This window comes from Mesocricetus auratus, unplaced genomic scaffold (assembly GCF_017639785.1).
Source record: "Mesocricetus auratus isolate SY011 unplaced genomic scaffold, BCM_Maur_2.0 Super-Scaffold_4256, whole genome shotgun sequence".
Classification (NCBI taxonomy): domain Eukaryota; kingdom Metazoa; phylum Chordata; class Mammalia; order Rodentia; family Cricetidae; genus Mesocricetus; species Mesocricetus auratus.
The window spans coordinates 128,751,699-128,770,158 of record NW_024429182.1 but is presented as its reverse complement, the minus strand read 5'-3'; the positions used below and the strand labels follow the sequence as shown (position 1 = coordinate 128,770,158).

The 18,460-nt window shown below is 46.5% G+C and overlaps 1 protein-coding gene and 1 pseudogene across 1 annotated transcript in view; one reads left to right on the top strand and one right to left on the bottom strand.

The window, feature by feature from the left end:
• Nucleotides 1–18,460, top strand: part of Igf1r (insulin like growth factor 1 receptor) — a 280,892-nt gene that overhangs the window by 53,384 nt on the left and 209,048 nt on the right. The gene's annotated exons all lie outside the window — the stretch shown is intronic.
• Nucleotides 307–18,460, bottom strand: part of LOC110343486 — a 92,221-nt pseudogene continuing 74,067 nt past the window's right edge.

Below are 18,460 nucleotides of genomic sequence, written 5' to 3'. Positions count from 1 at the left end.
AACATAACCACTCAGACCTGCCTTGGTCTCAACCCCTTCTCCCACTTCACTGTATTAACTGGTCCTTTAGCATCCTCTTGTTATTATCTAACTGGCCAATTCCATCTCAAGTCCAGGCCTCTTTTTGAACTTTTTGTTTTTTTGGGTTTTGGTTTTTTATTTTTTTATTTTTTCAAGACAGGATTTCTTTATCTAGTGCTGGCTGGCTTAGTTTGGGTTCCTATTGCTGTGAAGACACACCATGACCACAGCAACTCTTACAAAGGAGAACATTTAATTGAGGTGGTGGCTTACAGTTTCAGAGGTTTAGTCCATTGTCATCACGGTGGGGAACATGGCGTCATGGAGGCAGACATGGTGCTGGTTACATCCTGATCAGAGGACAACAGGAAGTGGACTGTGACACTGGAAGTAGCTTGAGCATAAGAGACCTCAAAGCCCACACCACAGTGACACACTTCCTCTAATAAGGCCACACCTCCTAATAGTGCCACGCCCTTTGGGGGACATTGTCTTTCAAACCACCACACTGGCCATTCTGAAACTTGTTCTGTAGACCCGGCTGGCCCTGAACTCAGAGGTCCATCTGCCAGGCCTCCCTGGTGCTATAATTAAAGATGTGCACCACCACCAGGCTGCTGCTTCGTCGTCTTCTTTTTTTGTCTTATTTTTCTTTTTTAAGACAGGGTTTCTCTGTGTAACTTTGTAGACCGGGCTGGCCTCGAACTCACAGAGATCCGCCTGCTTCTGCCTCCCGAGTGCTGGGATTAACGGTGTGCACCACCATTGCCCGGCCCCACCAGGCTTCTTTTTTGAACCTTTTTTTTCTCCTTGCACGATCCATTTATTTCTTTACAGTGCTTTCTGGAAGGCCCCTTTCCCTTACAATAGCAAACACCAAACTCTTACAGCAGGATGAAATAGGCCAGAGAGGGAACACACTTTTTTCTCCTGAGTTAGCTTTTGGAAGGGAAAAGGTCGCTTTTGTCACTCTGCTGTCCTGAAGTTTAGAGTCTTCAGAGACAGTTTCTTGCCCTTGCTGCTGCAGCTGCCGTATCTCAGCACACACACCACTTCAGGATAACAGAGCCTAGTGCCTCCCTTTCTCCACGATGCAGCCATCCTTGATGCCGAGAATGTGGTCAGCGCTGACCACAGTTGAGAGCCTGTGTGCTACTGTGATGGTGGTGCAGACTTTGGCCAGAGGGGCCTGGGTGGCTTGCTCATTAGATGTATCCAGTGCTGATGTTGCCTCATCTGACAGAATGATGTCTGGAGCCTTAAGCAGACGATGGCCGCTCTCTGCTTCTGACCACCGCTTAGTTTCAGTCCCTGTTCGCCCCATCTGTGTCTCATACCCTTCAGGGAAAGACAGGATGTCATTGTGAATGCCTGCAGCCTGAGCAGCAGCCTCTACCTCACTGTCCCCAGGCGTGACACGACTGTAGCGGATAGTGTTGGCAATGGTGTCATTGAAGAGGACAGTGTCCTGGGGGCACAACTCCAGTGCGAGACCGGAGAGAGATCTGGGTCACCTGTGAAATGTCTTTTCCATCTTATTCGGATGCAGCCAGAGCTGATGCCATAGAAGCGAAACAGTAGCCGTAAATATGTGCTCTTTCCAGCCCCAGGTGGCCCCACCAGAGCCACTGTCTGTCCAGGGCATCGCAGTGAAGGACACATCCTTTAAGGCCTCCAGCCTGTTAGCCTCCAGCCCGTCATCATAGCTGAAATGCCCATTTTCAGATGCAACCTGGTCCTTACGAGAACGAAGGGACCCTGCTCCAGGAGCATCCTTCACTCCTGTTTCCTCTTTCAGCAAGTCTGACATGTTCTCCATGTCAATGAAGTTAGTCTGATCATCCTGTAGTAGGTGCCAAACCAGTTGAGGGGCATGTAGCATTGAGAGATGTAAGTGCTAAAAAGCCCAAGTCCCGGACCTGCAGCTTCTGCTCACTGACGGAGTCTGCACAAAGCAAGGAGCCAGCCAGGATCCCAAGTCCAGTCACCAAGTTCTGGGTCTGATTTAATACAACCAGTGAAGCATTTGACTTCCACTCCAAACCCTTATACTTGATGATGGCCTGTTGATAAGAGTCCTGCTTAGTAACCCCCAGCCCGGTAGTATTTCAGAGTCCACTGTGCCCTGTGACATTTTCCTGTGTTCATACTACGGCAAAACTTGGTTCTCCATTTAGTGACCATGATACTCAGTATGAGGTAAAGACTCATGCACAGGAACTCAGTGAGGCCAAACATGCTGAAGTAGATGATGCCAACAATGATGGACTCCCCTGAGGCCAAACGTAGCTGTTGAGCAGGTGAAGTTTCCTGCCCAGGTCTCTCCAGTCAGTGGAATGGGCCTGGTTCCTTTCTACATCTTAGTCTCCTTCATGGACCTTTAGGGTATATGACTGGGAGTGAAGTCCCGAGGCCCAGAACCCTAGTTTACACAGTCCTCCAGAGGTCACACACTGCAGGACCCACAGGCCAAACTGAACCTGGAATGAAATAGAGCACACCCTGTCTGCATCCGTTCATATGAAGACCACCCCCCCAGCAGCTGACCCCTGCTACAAATGGCATCCATACGTGGAGCAAGAATTTCCATGGAAAACCTGACAAAAGCTTAAAAAGGGTTCTAAATACACAAAGAGGAAACTGCACTGGGCTTCCCAGTCTCTCAGTCTCATACAGGTCATGGTGCAGAGACTCTGTGGTGTTCGGACTTAAACACAGCGTGACAGGTTCACAGGTACACAGAGGCCACAAGTGTCTCCTAGCTGCACAGCATGCAATATGGCAGATTCAGCTCTTACTGATATAGAAAAAAATAAAAGGCTTATGGGCATTGTTCTGTAAGTTACTTGGTGGCAACATGGACCAGAATTGAGGCAGTAAGCAAGGCTCCTAGAGTTGGTGGTAAATGTATCCCACCAAATTGGAAAGCCTAACTATTTGGAACCAGCAGCCAAAATGTCCGCTTTAATTTTAGCCATGCTGTTTAACAGATAAGACTCATGTGGCAAAAAAAAAAAAAAAAAGATAAAGATACATAATCCAGACAGATTCAGAGGGGAAAAATGTCTCTAAATGATTTATTTACAGTGTGTTTAAAAATATATGTATGTTTTTGAGAGAAAAGAAAAAGAATAAAAAAAGTCCTTAATAAAAGAATAGAATAGCTGGGTGTGGTTGCACACACCTTTAATACCAACACTCTGAAGGCAGAGGCAGACAGGTCTCTGTGATTTCAAGACCAGCCTGGTGTACAGAGTGAGTTCAAGTCAATTTTCCATGACAGTGAGACACCACTGCTCCTGGCAACGCCAATTACTTCGGAGAGGAAGATGGGCATTGATGAAACTCATTAAGGAGTTTGCCTTCAACGTGGCAAGACTAGTCATTTGGGCAAGAAACTGCTCTTGTCTGGACTTTTTGACTGTATGCTATCCAAACTGGACATACAGGACCCACAGGAAAGTGACTTCTAAATTTGCCAAAACAAGATGGGACAGTCTTTCAGGGCCCTGCTTCATGGAAGAGTCTGCCAGACATTCTACAGGACATAGAAAAATGACTGACAAACTGCCAACACAGGCAGGCAGTGTCAAATTTCTGCTTTACTGAGAAGTCTGCCAGATACTCTAGGCCTGTAGGCTAAAGATGGGTGCCCTAACATTACAGAAGAACTTTGGGTGCTGTCCAGGCAGCGAGATGTCTCTGTCAATTCTAGAGTTTATGTGTTATCTTCCCGAGGTCTTTGATGGAGTTGAAGACAGATAGTTATGGGTTATGGTTTTCCTTTGTTATGATAAAAAATAAGTTACATATAAAACTTTAGACTCACAAAGACAGGATAGATGATAAAACATTTTTTATAAATTTTGCCAAATGTTAGTGGATTAAATATTGTTAGCTATAGTTCTTGCTTGATAGCTGTTTTGTTATATATAATTTTACTATGTTAAGCTAAAGCCTTTTTATTTAGACAGAAAAGAGGAGATGATGGGAATGTCCTTCTGTATGTATGTTTCTCTTATTTGTTAATGAATAAAACACTGATTGGCCAGTAGCCAGGCAGGAAGTAGGGGTTACCAAATGAGGAGAAGGCTGGGTAGAGGAGGAGAGAGAAGCCTCAAGGAGACTCCATGTAGCTACCAAGAAGATAGGATGTGCCAGGTGTTCTCTAGTAAGATAAGGCCATGTAAAAATACATAGATTAATAATTATGGGTTAATAATTAAGAGAGAGCTAGCCAACAAGAAGCTTGAGCCATTGGCCAACCGTCTGTAATTAATGTAAGTCTTTGTGTGTTCATTTGGTGCTAAAGGGCCTTGAGACCAGACAGGAAAGAAACCCTATTTACAGAATGTCTTCTCACTTCCTTGTTTTTTTTCTATATTCCACCCATGGGGTACAGCATTGCTGTTCCCCTAGCTAATGATCATGTCAGAAGCACTATAACTAGGGCCTTTTCTGAGATGCTCCCTTTTCTGATTGGACATCCATGCCCTTACCATCTCAAATATGGCTTCGCTCTGCCATCTTCCCCCCTACTCATCGCTTACAGTGGCATAGCTCTTCTCCAGCTTCCTGCTCGGAGTCCTACAAGTTTACTCAGCATCAATGAATGTCTCATGCCTCGAGTAGTCATGGTGTCTACCTGCCACCCCTGCAGTAGGCCCTTAGGAAGCCCCTTGGTGGTCTGCCCTCCCTCCCCATTTCACTACACCGTGCAGCAAATGCTATTTCCAACCTTCTACACACAACATTCTTGATATCCTTTCCAGTCATTTTTGTCTTGACCAGCCCTCTGCCCTCCTCCCTCAGATATGACTGAGTTCCGGCCTGGCTGTTTCCACAAGAAGATCCCGGGACTCTGTAGCCCCCAGTGGGTCTATCTCCCCACACCTGGCAGGTTGATTTTTGAAGTATTACGTGAATTCTGGATGTGTCTTTCCACGCGTGGTTGTTACTCCAGGGGTGCCCAGCACCTGTGAAGATTTTCTTTCTCCCGAGCAGAGAGCAGCCTCTGCAGTGGTAGCCCTCAGCAAACTTGAAGGTGGTAAGAAGTGTGGTCGCTGCATCCCCCCTGTTCCTGCACCATCGCTGCTCCTGAGGAGCACTACCACCCAAACGGTCTCTAGTCTTAGTTGGCAGAGAGGAGCTCCTGTAGACGACAGCTCTTCTCTCTCCTGCCATTGTCAGAATATCCAGGGTCCAAGATGCAGAAGTCTAAAAGATCAAATTCTGACCCCAAGTGCCATTCGTTAGGTTATACAGCTGTTGGCCGAAGACCAATCCTGTATCGGGAGGGCCAGAGGTGAATCCTCCCGGGTACCTGTGGTTTTCTGGCTTCTCGGTGGATTTACTTAAGATGATGATGTTTTGGCACAGAGGCTTTCTGGTATTTGATTTCATGCGTGGACATCTCTAAAAAACCAAAACAAAATCAAATAAAAAACAAAAGTAAAGCCTTACTCCTTACTCCTCAACTCGGCCTCTGAGTGTGTCTTAGCCTGCCAGAGTCAATTACTTGTGATTGACTCACTGCATCCTGGTCACCTGCTTGAAGGCTATGTCTTTGCCAGACAGTCCACGAAGGTGAGAGCCGGCCACACTGGAAGCTAGCTTTGCTGGCGGGGCAGCCTTGTTTCACTAAAAAACAAAACAAAACAAACAAACAAAAAAAACCCCACTGACTGGGGCAGTGGTCCTGTCCTAAAAATGAGAAACAATTGTCACTTCCTATTGGCGTCTATAAGACGATCCGTGGTTCCCTTTATTGGCAGAGGGAAACATTGCCGGCCCAGGATGGGTTCAGGGACTCACCATGAAGGGTGCTAGTGTAAAACAGACAATTCTGGGTCTCGTTGTTTTGTTCTTCCTGATACTACTTCTTAAGTTCTTGTTTATCAAACGCTGGTCACCAGGGTGGCCTAGGCCTGTGGAGAATGGCTTCCTTCCCCACTTTCTTTGCAGGCTGGTAGTACATGTTCCCCAGGAGAGTTTTTGTGCCGTCAGAGTCCAGCCTTGTGTTTGGCAGGACTTTGTTTTAACTTTTAATGTTCAGCTACCTGGGAAGACACAGAGTATGTCTGCTGGCAATGTGGAGTCTGCCACTGAGCTCCTGCAGACTGCTAAAATAGATCATGATGTAAGCCTTGAGACAGGTCCCCGGACCCTGGTGGGTAGGCAGACCCAGAGCGAACAAGTGGGCTCTGGCTTCTCATCTTCATCCCCTGGGAACACCCCTGTTCTGGTCAGCTGCTCCCACTGTGGGGGTGATCTTTATTTAGAAGGGGTCACATGCCCTAGGCCTCAGTGCTATATGCCTTTTATAGCTGGGTGTGGAGATGGCATTCTGTCCTTCTGATTGTTAACTGCTGGTTACTGAGGTGTTAAAGCAGTTTGCGTCTGCCTTTCTTAGGGACACCACTCAGCAGTCTCCAGTTCTTAGAGCAGTGTGTCTAGTTCCAGAGAGGTTTGACTTTGGGCTGACTGTGCTCTCGTTGAGGTGTCACTCTTCCAGACCCACTTAGAAGCCATTCATTCATTCATTCATTCATTGCTAGGGATGTCATCTTAGGGACTGAAAGGCTTTCAGAATCTCTTCATAGCATTTTTGTTTTTTGTTTTTTTTCCAACTCGAGGTTTTTGGAATCATATCCTGAGTCCCTTCATGTCTCTTGGCTATGCCTACTTGTAGGGTGGTTCTGATTTCTTGCTGATAGCTTCTTCTCTTTGGTTGCGTTTGTGTTTCTTGCACTTCTCATACGTGTGCCAGGATGACATTCTCAACATAGAGCATATGGGCCTGTGGCTAATCTCATCCTGGATTACATTGCTCAACTCCAGTGTATCGTGGTTCAGAAGTCAAGTGTGGCTAGTGGTGGTGCTGGAAGCCTTTCTTTGGCGATGTGCCTTCTCCCAGCACATGCTGTGATGAGTCAGGGACTCGGGGTTAAAAAGGTGGGTCTCTCTGACCTTGGTCCCCGAGTAGCATGTTCCCCTTTGACATGGAGTAGCATGGCAAGGCTTGTCTCCATCCCAAACAGGGATGATCAGATAGTACTGGAAAGAACCTGGGACTGCCCAGCATTTAGTGAGTTCTTGGACAATGATAGCAGCTGCTGTTATTTTAAAAATAGCTGCATTCAGAGGCCATTGAAAGTTTGAGCATTAAGCTGGGCTGACTGTATATTTACTGCCATATCTTAAGTGGTCTTTCTCTGCCCCCTTTTCCTGAGTTGCAAACATTCAATTATCATAAGTAGCAGGGCATAGTTTAGGAGTGGTTCTTGCTAATTTAATCTGGATTGTTCAAATTTTCGTGTCTGCCCAGATAAGCCATATCTTTAAAGAGCACTCAGTGCTGTACATGTGTCTGTGTCCGTATGCCACCAAGCCTCCAAGGACCTTCTAGGTGTATGTAGACTCCGCTTCTGTTCTCAAACTACATGAAATGTATTCTGCTTGCAAGCTTGGTATTTGGGAGAATTTAAGAAATACCAGCTTTTTTTGTTTGACATTGACATTAAGTATCATCTTTTGAAACTGTTTTTTCTCCTTTTCTGAGCATTAAAGTGGATAGAGGGTGGGTATAGTTTTTAGTAAGGATGACAAGGGAGGTCCATTTCTACTGGTGCCAACGGCACACAGTGGAGGCAGCAGCTGTCTGCTCCAGGCTCGAGCCTGCGCCTATTTATGCTCTTCTTTGGGTAATGATAGCTGTGTGCATACACGCTTGAGTGCGCACATGTGTTTGCACTTACACATCTGTGTGTGCGTGTTTGTGCATGTGTGTTTATGTGCATATGCGGGCATACCACTGTCTTTCCCACACGGCCTCTTCTGCTGTTTTGTTTCATTTTCCTTCTCTCGCTCATTGCAGGAAACAAACACTGGCTCTCTGTGTCCTCTCTTAGATCTTCCTTCCGTTCCAGGGGATCAGGTGGGTGGAGAAATGTTGTTTGGGAATGCCAGGCCCTCTTCCGGAAGCTGGGCTTCTGTTTTGCCTCATTGTTGAACAGAAGTTGGCTTGTTGTTTCTTTCTTTTCCTTGGTCACAAACAAGCACTCGGTCTTCAGTCCTCTCTTCTTTCTGTCATTTGTTTTCCTTCGTGGGACCATGTGAGATGGCAACAGAGATGGCATTAAGTGACTTCATTGCTTGATACTCAGCCTTGTCAGCCACGGTTAGAGAAACTGTGAAACTGAACCCCATATGTAGCTGCCTCAAATTCGTCTTTGCAAGTCTGAATGAATGCACTGGATAATGTAGCCAAGGGTGCACAGTAGTTTCCCCTACAAATTCTCTGACCTCCAGCTGATGAATAAAACCATGCATGTGTCCAATCCTCCATAGACTGACTATGATAAAGTTCAGTTTAAAACTTGGACGCAAGTAGAGGCTAGCAACAACTTAGAGCAGTGTACTGTAATAAAATTGCCGTTGTTAAATAAAAGAATGTTTACTTGAACACAAACACTGTGATCTGGTAACCAGGGTGAGAACTGAATGACATGGGAGAATAGCACACAGAGGGTAGAGCCATTGGACAAAGTGATGCTTTGCATCCCAGGCAGGACCCATTGCCACTGCTCTAAGTTTCATCTAACATCTCAGAACAATATACAGGTTAGTTGTTTGTTTCTAGGCTCATATTTTTGGACTGCAGTAGACTGGGTGATTGAAACTCCAGAAAGCATACTACAGAGAAAGAGACTCCTGGGATCCACAGAGTCAGGCCTAAGACTGTGTCTTGTGTGCTGAAACTATGGCTAAGAATGCAACTGTGACAGCCCATGATGTCCCTCCTGGCCAGCCTAGGTGCTGAGCTGCCTGTGCCTCTGAGGCCACCAAGAAGGAGGACCCTGCCCTAATATGATGCATCTTGCTCTGGCAGCAGGTCTGTGGACTTGGGTTATCTGTTCTAGGGTGTTCATTAATGCTCTGGTAGTTATAGCAGCAGGCAGAGACTCAGGGAGTTGCACTTAGTAGTAAATGGGGTTGAACACACAAAGAGCATACCTCCCAAAAAGAGAAGAATAGAAAAAGGAAGATGATAGTCCCCTTAGAAAGACTTCTGGGCAGTTCTAGTGTTTGAATTGGGTCTCCTGCTGCCCCCACTCCCTAAAAGTGCTGTGATAGGGAGACCAGCGGTACCCTATGACAAGGAAAACCCTAGCTCTGCTCCTGGGGTGGTGACTTCATAGGATGCTTTCCTCTGATTTCTTGACCCTTGGTTGGCCTCTTAAACTTTGCAGAGTAAGTGCTATCAGATCCCTGAGCTATAATCCACAGATAGGATGTAGAGAAATCTTTTTTTGTTCTGTTACTCAGTGAATTTGAGACAATTGGATTAGTCTGATGTGTCGGTGTCCCCCTCAGAAGCTTCTGAATGACCAGGCGCAGAAGTTTTAGGGACCGGGAAGCAAAGTGGCAGGAAGCGTAACTAGGGCTTCTTCCCCTGGCGGGAGAGAAGCACAGAGCAGACCCGCCCCACACCCTGTCCAGGGGCTCTTTCCTTTCCATCTCGGACCACCGCGTTTCTTGGCCTCTTCTTCCAGCTTCAACTCTTCCTAACTGTGCTTTATGACCACAGCAGGGCAGTCCTGACGGTCACACGGGTTTATGAATGGAATTTTGAGAATGTGTAATTTTCTCTGAAGAATGAAGAATGTTTCTATAGTCCAACAAACACTTCTTGTTTGCTGAGGGGGGACGAAATCTTTCCGAAGAGTCACTAGATGCCAGAGATGGCAATTAAGGGTGGCTGGAACTATGGATAAAGCAGTTTACACCTACAGACAATGGATGGAAAGCCAAAACCTCTAACCTTGCCAGAGGAGTTTGCCTCGCAGGATTAATTTCATTGTAGGTTTGTTGCTGGCTACATGGTGATGATGGCATTTGGTGCCTGCTGCCTATGTTATAGCAGGGGTCATTTGCACTTCATTCTTAGCCAGAGGGTCTCTGAACCTCACCCATTCGCCTGGTATGAGCAGATTGCAGACCTTTGAGTTGATTTAGTCCCACCCCCGCCCAAAAGCTTTTTGAACTTCTTTGGATAACCACAACTTGATCTTGCTGGACAGTGCTGTTACCCTAATTCTTGGAAGGCCTTGGGTTCTTTTGGTGTTTCTCAACCTGTGAGTCGTGACCCCTCAGGGAGGGTCAAAGGACCCTTTCACAGGGGTTATAATAAGATATATTATGATTCCTAACAGTAGCCAAATTACAGTTTTGAAGTAGCAAAGAAAATTTTATGTCTGTCGGGGGGTGTCACCACAACACGAGGAACTGTATTAAATGGCCTCAGAATAGGAAGGCTAACAACCATTGGTTATGGGGAAAGGGCTGCGGAAGATGAGTGAAGTCGGTTACAGAGAAACGGTGGTCAGGACGGTGTGCCGACCCAACTGCAGCTGACGCGTTGGAGGTGGATGGCTTGTGCGTGGATTATTGTGGATGCTTCACGTGCTACTAGCAAGCTTGGTGTACACCCACAGCCCGGTTTTAAAAGTAGCACTTCATATGCGAGCTCTTCAACCTCCTCTTATTCCAGTCTCAGTTTTGGCTAACATATCCAAATAAATACAAACCTGACCTTCCTCTGTGCCTTCCCATTTCCAGGCCAGGCCAGTGGCCTAGATGCCCAGACGATCAAATGGGTAAAAAGAGGAAGGCCCAGCCTCATGGTTAGGGAATTTTGCATGAAAGTTGTATGCATGCAAAGATCACAGTCCCCCCCCCCCCCCCCCAGCTTTTGGCTTACGGGAGTGACCCGAAGACTTGTCACTTACCGTCCCTTCTTTTTCTTATCTTTTACCACAGTGAGTCCTGAATTTTCTTCTGACTTTGGGATTTAATGTTGAGGAGGGTGATCAGGATCCAGGATGGATGCCCTAGCTCTGGATTTTGGCAAATGCTACCAAGACTGACGATAGACAGTCTAGTTGGTCTTTTTTTGGATTGCACCCTACTGTAAAGTAGCCCGTTCCCAGGCTGGTTTTAAAGTGGACTGTGAACTCTCATAGGTGGCTGTAGCTCACAAGTTCCCAACAGCTTCCCAGGAACTGGATGCAGGCTGGAAGGCTAGCAAACACTTAGGTGATTAGACAGAGAGCTGGTCAGAGGAGTTGAGAGCAGGAAATCCAGGGAGGATTTATGTTAAGTCTTGCTTTCCGAAGTGACATTTTCTTGGTCTGGCCTTTGCTGTTACCAAAGTGAATTATTTATAAGTACTTCTGAGAAACACCAATGAAACTTGATTATGTGGAATGAATTTAAATTCATTGAAGTCGTTCTTTAGACTAATGTCAGCTTTCCCTCATCTAGAATCTAGCAACCTGATAACCTGGGCAAGAGTGTTCTCTTCTACTGGTGATGACTGGTGTCTTCCTTCCATGGTGCTGCTGTTGAGGGACATCAGAGTCTGCAGCGCTGCTGGGATGCTATGGCAAAATGAAAATCATGTTGTTAGTTTGTGAGTTGAGTATGTTTTGTTGTGTGCTTTTCTCAGAGGCTTCTGGACTTGGCATGCAAGTTTCAGCCGGAGCAAACATTAATTGCTGAGATACTCTACAGGATCTCCCCATGGTTGTAGTCATTGTCCAATCACTTCCCACAATTCCCAGATCTCCCTTACCAAGAGCTCTTTTAGGTTGTGCTGGGGTAGATCTGCTGAGGCTGTGATTCCGCCACTGAAGGTCATTTCTTGTTTGTTTGTTTCTTTTTCCCCAAGACAGGGTCTATGTATTGCTTTGGAGGCTGTCCTGGAACTCGCTCAGTAGACCAGACTGGTCTCAAACTCATAGAGATCCGCCTGCCTCTGCCTCCCGAGTGCTGGGATTAAAGCGTGCGCCGCCACCACCCGGCGCTGAAGGTCATTTCCGATCTTTCCAGTAGGTTGGAAAGGCCTTGTTCACTCCTCCCTCACCCCACTCCCCACAGTTAATACACAGCGTGGTGGTTCGGACTGATGCCCTGCTTGTAATATATTTCCACTTCCCCTGCCTCACAGCCAACAGCAGGCCAGTGGAGGAGGCACTATGTAAAACGGCATCTCCTGTGTTACCCTGACCATAAACAGCACTTCAGTAGTTCATTCTGAATGATGACAGGAGGCTTGGCCTGGGATGGAGGGGCTGAGGCAACACGGTGAATCACACAGAACTTCTCCTGGAGGTATGAGAGTGAGAACTGCCTAGCTTCTGTACCCCAGTGTCATAATTTTTTTATATTACCGTGAAGAGACACTAAGAGTGAGTCACGTAGAACTTCTCCTGGAGGTATGAGAGTGAGAACTGCCTAACTTCTGTACCCCAGTGTCGTAATTTTCTTATATTACCGGGAAGAGACACCAAGACCAAGGCAACTTATAGTGGAGTTTACCGAGGCTTGTAGTTTTAGAGGGTGAGTCCAGACCAACATGGAAGGGCGCTTGGCGGCAGGCAGGCCGGCCTGACAGAGGTCACAGTAACTGAGAGCTCACATCTGACGCACAAGCAACGGGCGGGGATAGGGCCTTAGCCACTGGCAACAGTGTGAGCTTCTTGAATCCTCAAAAGCCCACCCCTAGCAACACGCCCTCCTTCAACAAGGCCACGCCTCCTCATCCATTTCAAACGCTCCCACCAGCTGGGGGCCAAGCGTTTAAGATGCATAAGCCAGAGGGGATGCTCTCTCTCAAACCACCGCAACTAGACTGCAGTCTTGTCTCACTCTCCTAATGGTTATGGTAGGTATGAAAACTTTAAAGAGGGATTTATAGAATATTTTCAAATGACCAAAATGGTCCATGGTTAGTTGGGATAAGTAAAGTAAGTAAATAACAAGAGTTTTAAGAGTCAATGTGTGTGTGGGGGGCTGGGGGGGGCCTAGAGAGATGATGGCTCAGAGCTTAAGAGCAGTGGCTGTTCCTCCAGAGGTCCTGAGTTCAATTCCCAGCAGCCACATGGTGACTCAGCCATCTCTGATGAGATCTGGTGCCCTCTTTTGGCATTTCAGGCATACATGCAGGCAGAACACTGCATACATAATTAATAAATTAAAAAAAAAGTCAGTGTGTCAGGCCCTTGGAGGTTGGAGCTCTTGCTAGCCACCCTCGCAGCCCAGTGTTTCTGGTGGAGCAGAGGAGCGGTTGATGCTTCTGTGGAGGAGGAGAATGCTGAAGAGTCTTCAATCTCAAGGAAAGTCCAAGTAGGGCCCTTACAGATTCTCCTTTTGGCTCAGTTGGCTTAAGTTTCCATCTCCCCTGTCCCCATGGATAACTGAGGTGTCCTTGTTTAGTGTGCGTTCCATGCTGAGCAATATGAAATGACATAAGCCTATGATTTTGCTGGGTGATAAGGTTAAAACCCATGATGTTGGGATAGGGTGATAGCTTCTTAGGTAGATCAGGACCCCAGTTTGATGCCCAGAGCCTGTGTAAGAATGCTGAATGTGGTGGTGGTGTGTTTATAACCCCGGGTCTGAGGAGCAGAGACAAGCGGGCAAGCCCGTTAGGTGAGTCTCAGGCCAGCGAGAGACCCTGTCTCAAAAAACCTGCTGGATGGCACCTGAGGAGCAGCAGCCAGTCCTCTGGCCTCAACAGAGACACCTGCACATCCATGCACACACACGCGCACGCACGCACGCACACTAAGAGAATGACAACTTACGCTGTGAAGCAAGATAATCCCAGCTTTAGTTGGAAAAGGAACAGGTATTAGGTGTGAAGAGCTCAGACGGGCAAGTTTGGTTGGTAGTTAAGAGTTTTGTTTGAGCCAGATGCTTGCTTCCACTGAGACAGAGGTCTTCCTTAAGAATGTTCACACTGGCTCATTTCTGTTTACCCAGCATTGTACACATGGCAGTCAACTCTCCAGTAGGTTGCCTGGAATGTGAAACATAGCCTTATGTAAAAGCAGAGGTCTGGGTGGTGATTTGGATCTCAGGAGCCCACCATCTGCTTGGGAACCCTAAGCCTATTTGGCTTAGACATCGGTTATAGCTGACTGACGTTCCTAGCTTTAATTCTGTGAGGATAAAGTGAAGTATTGCCTTCTTTTCTGTTGAGTAAGGCAGGCTGGTGGTAGGAAACTGGTTGTTTACTGTTTTTTTTTCCTGGTTTTTCGAGACAGGGTTTCTCTGTATTGTTTTGGAGGCTGTCCTGGAACTCCATCTGTAGACCAGGCTGGCCTCGAACTCACAGAGATCCGCCTGCCTCTGCCTCCCGAGTGCTGGGATTAAAGGCGTGCGCCACCGCCGCCCGGCGCTTGTTTCTATTCTTATACCCCTCACAGTTGCCCCTTCTGAGGGGAAGCAGGAGTGCAGAGGTTATGGGAACTGGAAATGAGGACTCTTGACTCTCTGCTCATCCAGCCGGGAGGATTCTGGACAGAGTCAGGATGAGGGACATCTCCACCAGGACTTGAATTGGTTTCTCTGTAGTTTACATCTGAGGAAATGTGAGATTACAGTCTACGTGAAGTTTCTGCTCTCCACGGAAGACTGCTGAGAAAGTTGGGTAACACAAAGTCGGTAAAGTGACTGAGAGCAATTGGATCTGAAAAGGGAGGGTGTGGATACAAGTGTGCAACTTTTCTTCCGGAAGGATTGCTCTCTGGGGATGTCTGTAAAAGCAGAGAGGTATTCCAGACCACCCCACCCTCTGCTTAGATCTCCTCTGCCCTCTAATCAAAGAAAAACTCTTGGTTGTGATCATTGGCCTGGAGAAATACTACGTCTGTGTTAAGTATGCAGGCGTGAATGGACGTAGGAGGGATTTGTGGGTGAGGATCTGCTGAAACATATGATAGAAATGGGCAGAGAGAGAGATTAAGTTGATTGTATCTCTCGGCTCCTGGTACTTAAGGCAGAGAGAGTAGTGGGAAGAGATTGTCATTTGAGTAATGGAGAGATGTGGAGCTTTGAAGCGAGCTGAGGTATTTCTGCCTGTTTAGATAGAGTGGCTTGAATGGTAGCATATATAGGAAAGAGTGGGGCAGCTTTGCTCTTGATCCTGGCCGCTTTCTGAGCTCATAGAGGAAGCCGACGTCCTCAGGCTGAAGTTGATTGGATAACAGCTCATTAAACTCTCATCAGAAGTCTTCATTTAGTGTCGTGGGGAGACTTGCAGTGTCTACATAGTGGAGCATTTTAGATTTTTTAAAAAGCATACACAGAAATTGTTTATTAAGTGGGGAAGTAAGTAGTGATTCAGTGCATCTCTTCTCCCAGAAGACCAAGACCAAGTTTTTTGGGGTTTTCACTGTGATAGTAGTGAGAAAAAAATGTAATTAGCAAGTTGGAAAACACATGAGAGCAGTTTAGGCCAATCCACAGCTAACTGTATTGGTGATTAATATTTTGAGAAAATAGAATGAAGCATAGTTACCCCGGGGGAATTTTATCTTTTAAGACGAATAAATGTTATAACTACCAGACTAGAACAAACTGCGAAAGATAAGCAGGTTATCCCTTAGTGTTACCTATGAAACCCAAACCTGTGAACTTACAAAAATGATTGACTGACTAATTGTGTGCACGCGGGTGCGTGTGCGTGTGTGTGTGTGTGTGTGTGTGTGTGTGCGTGCACGTGCTTGCTAGAGGTGCTAGGCAAGTGTTTTACCACTTATCACGCCTTTTCTATATTTATCTGTAGGAAATTTTAGTTGTAGACAAAAGAAATGAGTGATGGAGGGGGAGATTCTGACTGCATAGTTGAGGGGCCTTGTTTGATTCAGATTTGATGACTGGAGGAGAATACTTGGAGGAGAAGATTTGGATAATGCCCATGATGGCATGAGTTTTGGTGAGTAAGAAGAAGCCAAAGGTTGCCTGTCTGACCCTTATTTAAGTTCAGAATTCCTTTCTCTCCTGGACTTAGTGCCTTCTTGATTGTGCCTGTGTGGCCTGAGGAAGAGCTATCGGCCTTTCTCTAACCTAGAACTCCATTTTCTGGTTGAGTGGAGACCTCTGTCATTGCCACCCAATGTCTTTTCCTTGTGTCTGCAGGTATGTGCAGGTGAGTTAGTCTTCTAGTTAGTTCCTGTTTCATAAAGTAGGAAATTATTCTCCTGTGGGGTCCATGGCCTCGAGGAAAGTGAAAACATTCTGAAGACTAGCTTTCCTTCTTACCGTTCACAGCAGGGTCCATAAAACCTGCGTGCTATCTACAGATTGGGTTATTCAAGGGCATACTATTATTGAAACAAGAAAAGGCAGCTCCTAGAGTTGGGTTCAGTTACAATGTCTGTGTTCCACAGCATTTTCTAGGACATGTCCCCTTAGCCCCCAGAAGAGTCATAGTGAGCCAGAGTGGGTACTGGATTGAACAAAGGCAAATCCAAGTTACCACAGAACCTGGACAACCCCCCACCCCCAACCCTCACCCCTACCCTGGTCTGAAGGAGGGAGGAGATGGGCCAGTGGAGTGAGCTACACAGATACACTCTAAAGATTATCCTGGGTCAGGGTCTCGGTCCCCTCTTCTGAAATCTTTACATCATTCAGCATTTTCTGAAGAGAGGAAGAAACATTTACTTCTGAATTGCACCCATTTGATGAAAGAACATTTGGGAGCTAATCTGTGAGGAATGCTTTTTAGAAACTTTTCAGAGAGTCCCCCTCCACTTTAAGGTTTTGCAAGTTAGGACCTCAGTTTGTCCCTGAGGTTTCTGCAAGGTGTGCAGTGCATCTCTGAGAACATTCAGGATCCTGTCCCTGGTACCCTAAGCCACATGTGCCAGTCCAGCCCCCTTCAGGAGGGCTGGGCGTGGATCCCAGGCTGTGAAAATGCCTTCGTGAATCTGCGTGACCGGATGACCCCAGCCTCCTTCTGGACCCCTGTGCTTGATAGCTCTCTTAGAAAGGATTATGTTTAATGACTACAGTGGTATTTCTTCAGCAATGGCAACAGTTTTCTCATCTGATCTGTATATTGCCTTCCTTAGTTCACTGTCTATTGCTGTGACCAAAAGTGTTTGTTTTCATTACATGTCCCAATCATAGTATATCGTTAAGGGAAGCCCAGGTAGGAACTCAAACTGTGTAGGAACCCTGATGGCAGGAACTGAAGCTAAAGCTATATAGGAATGCTGCTTAGTGGCTTATTTAAACTACTTACATCTCCATTTCTTAGCTTTTCTTTTTATTCTTTGTGTCTTTTTACACCATGCACCTTGATCCCATTCATCTCCCCATCCCTTCCTATCCACCCTCTGCCCTTGGACTCTCCTCACTAAAATACAATTTAAGAAAGGAAAAAAAATCTCATCATGAAAGTTGTAGTGTGGCACAGTGAGTCAACACAGTATATCCTTTTGTCCGTATGTCTTTACTAGTGAGTGTTCATTGCAAACAGTCACTGGTCTGGTTCAAGGCCTCTGGTTTCTACTACACCATTGATGCTGGGCCCTCACTCGGGCTCCTCTTGCTTAGTCTGTTGTTACTGTGTGTCGGGGAGATCCTGTAGCTTTGGATCTGCAGGACCCGCCCCTTCAGGTGCCCCATCAGATCACAGATGGGGTAGATGTTGGAGTGGGCCAACTCATAACCCTGGTTCTTGACCTGGGTAGTAGCAGGGTTGGTCCCGAGTGTTGCAGCTGGTAAGGAGGAGGGTCAGCTCCCCTGCCTGCTGCAGATGTCGGGGGTGGGGGGGTGTCAACCTGACATTTTTTTTTATATCATTCAGGGCCATCTGTTCAGGGGTGACACTGTTCACAGTAATCTGAGCCCTTCCACATCAATCATTAATCAAGAAAATGTTCCACAAGCCAATCTGATGGAAGCAGTTCCTCAACTGAAATCCCCCCTTTCAGTTATGTCTAGGTTTATGTCCAGTTGACAGAACCAAGCAGCACACTGCCACTCTCTTTGTGAGCCAGGAAACTGAGACACAGAGCCCTGGCATAAGTTCTGCAAGGTGCCTTTTGGCTGAGTCTCCAGCCCTGCCTTCTTGTGGGATGACTTAATGGCCTGTCTTGCTTGGCAGAAGGCTGAGACCCTATTTGATGAGTTCTTAAGGATGTTTTTCTCATGTTCGTATTGTTATGCGTCTTGGGAGGCTCTCCATGGTGATTAATGAGTATGGTCAGAGCTCCGTTGACATGGTGTCCTCCTGCTTGCCTCTCCCTTTCACCTGTTCGCCCCTCCTCCTCGTGATCTCTCAACCCTTCCTCATCTAATCTTCCTCTCCATCCCCCTTCCTTGCCACTTGTCACTGTCTCTCCCTTGTCCCTTTTCACAGGCTGAGAACATCTGTGATTCTTAAGATAAAAGAGATGGAGTTGAAAGAATGACCTTAGCATAGTTAAATTATAGCTGCTTAATTGCACAGCAACTTGTTTCTGAATTGTAAGACCTTGCTTTTGTCTGACTCTTTACATTCCTCTTCCCCAGGCAGGATTGTTTTTTTTTTCTTTACATTGATGAATTATTTTTATATGGGAGGCAAAACTTTGATGTT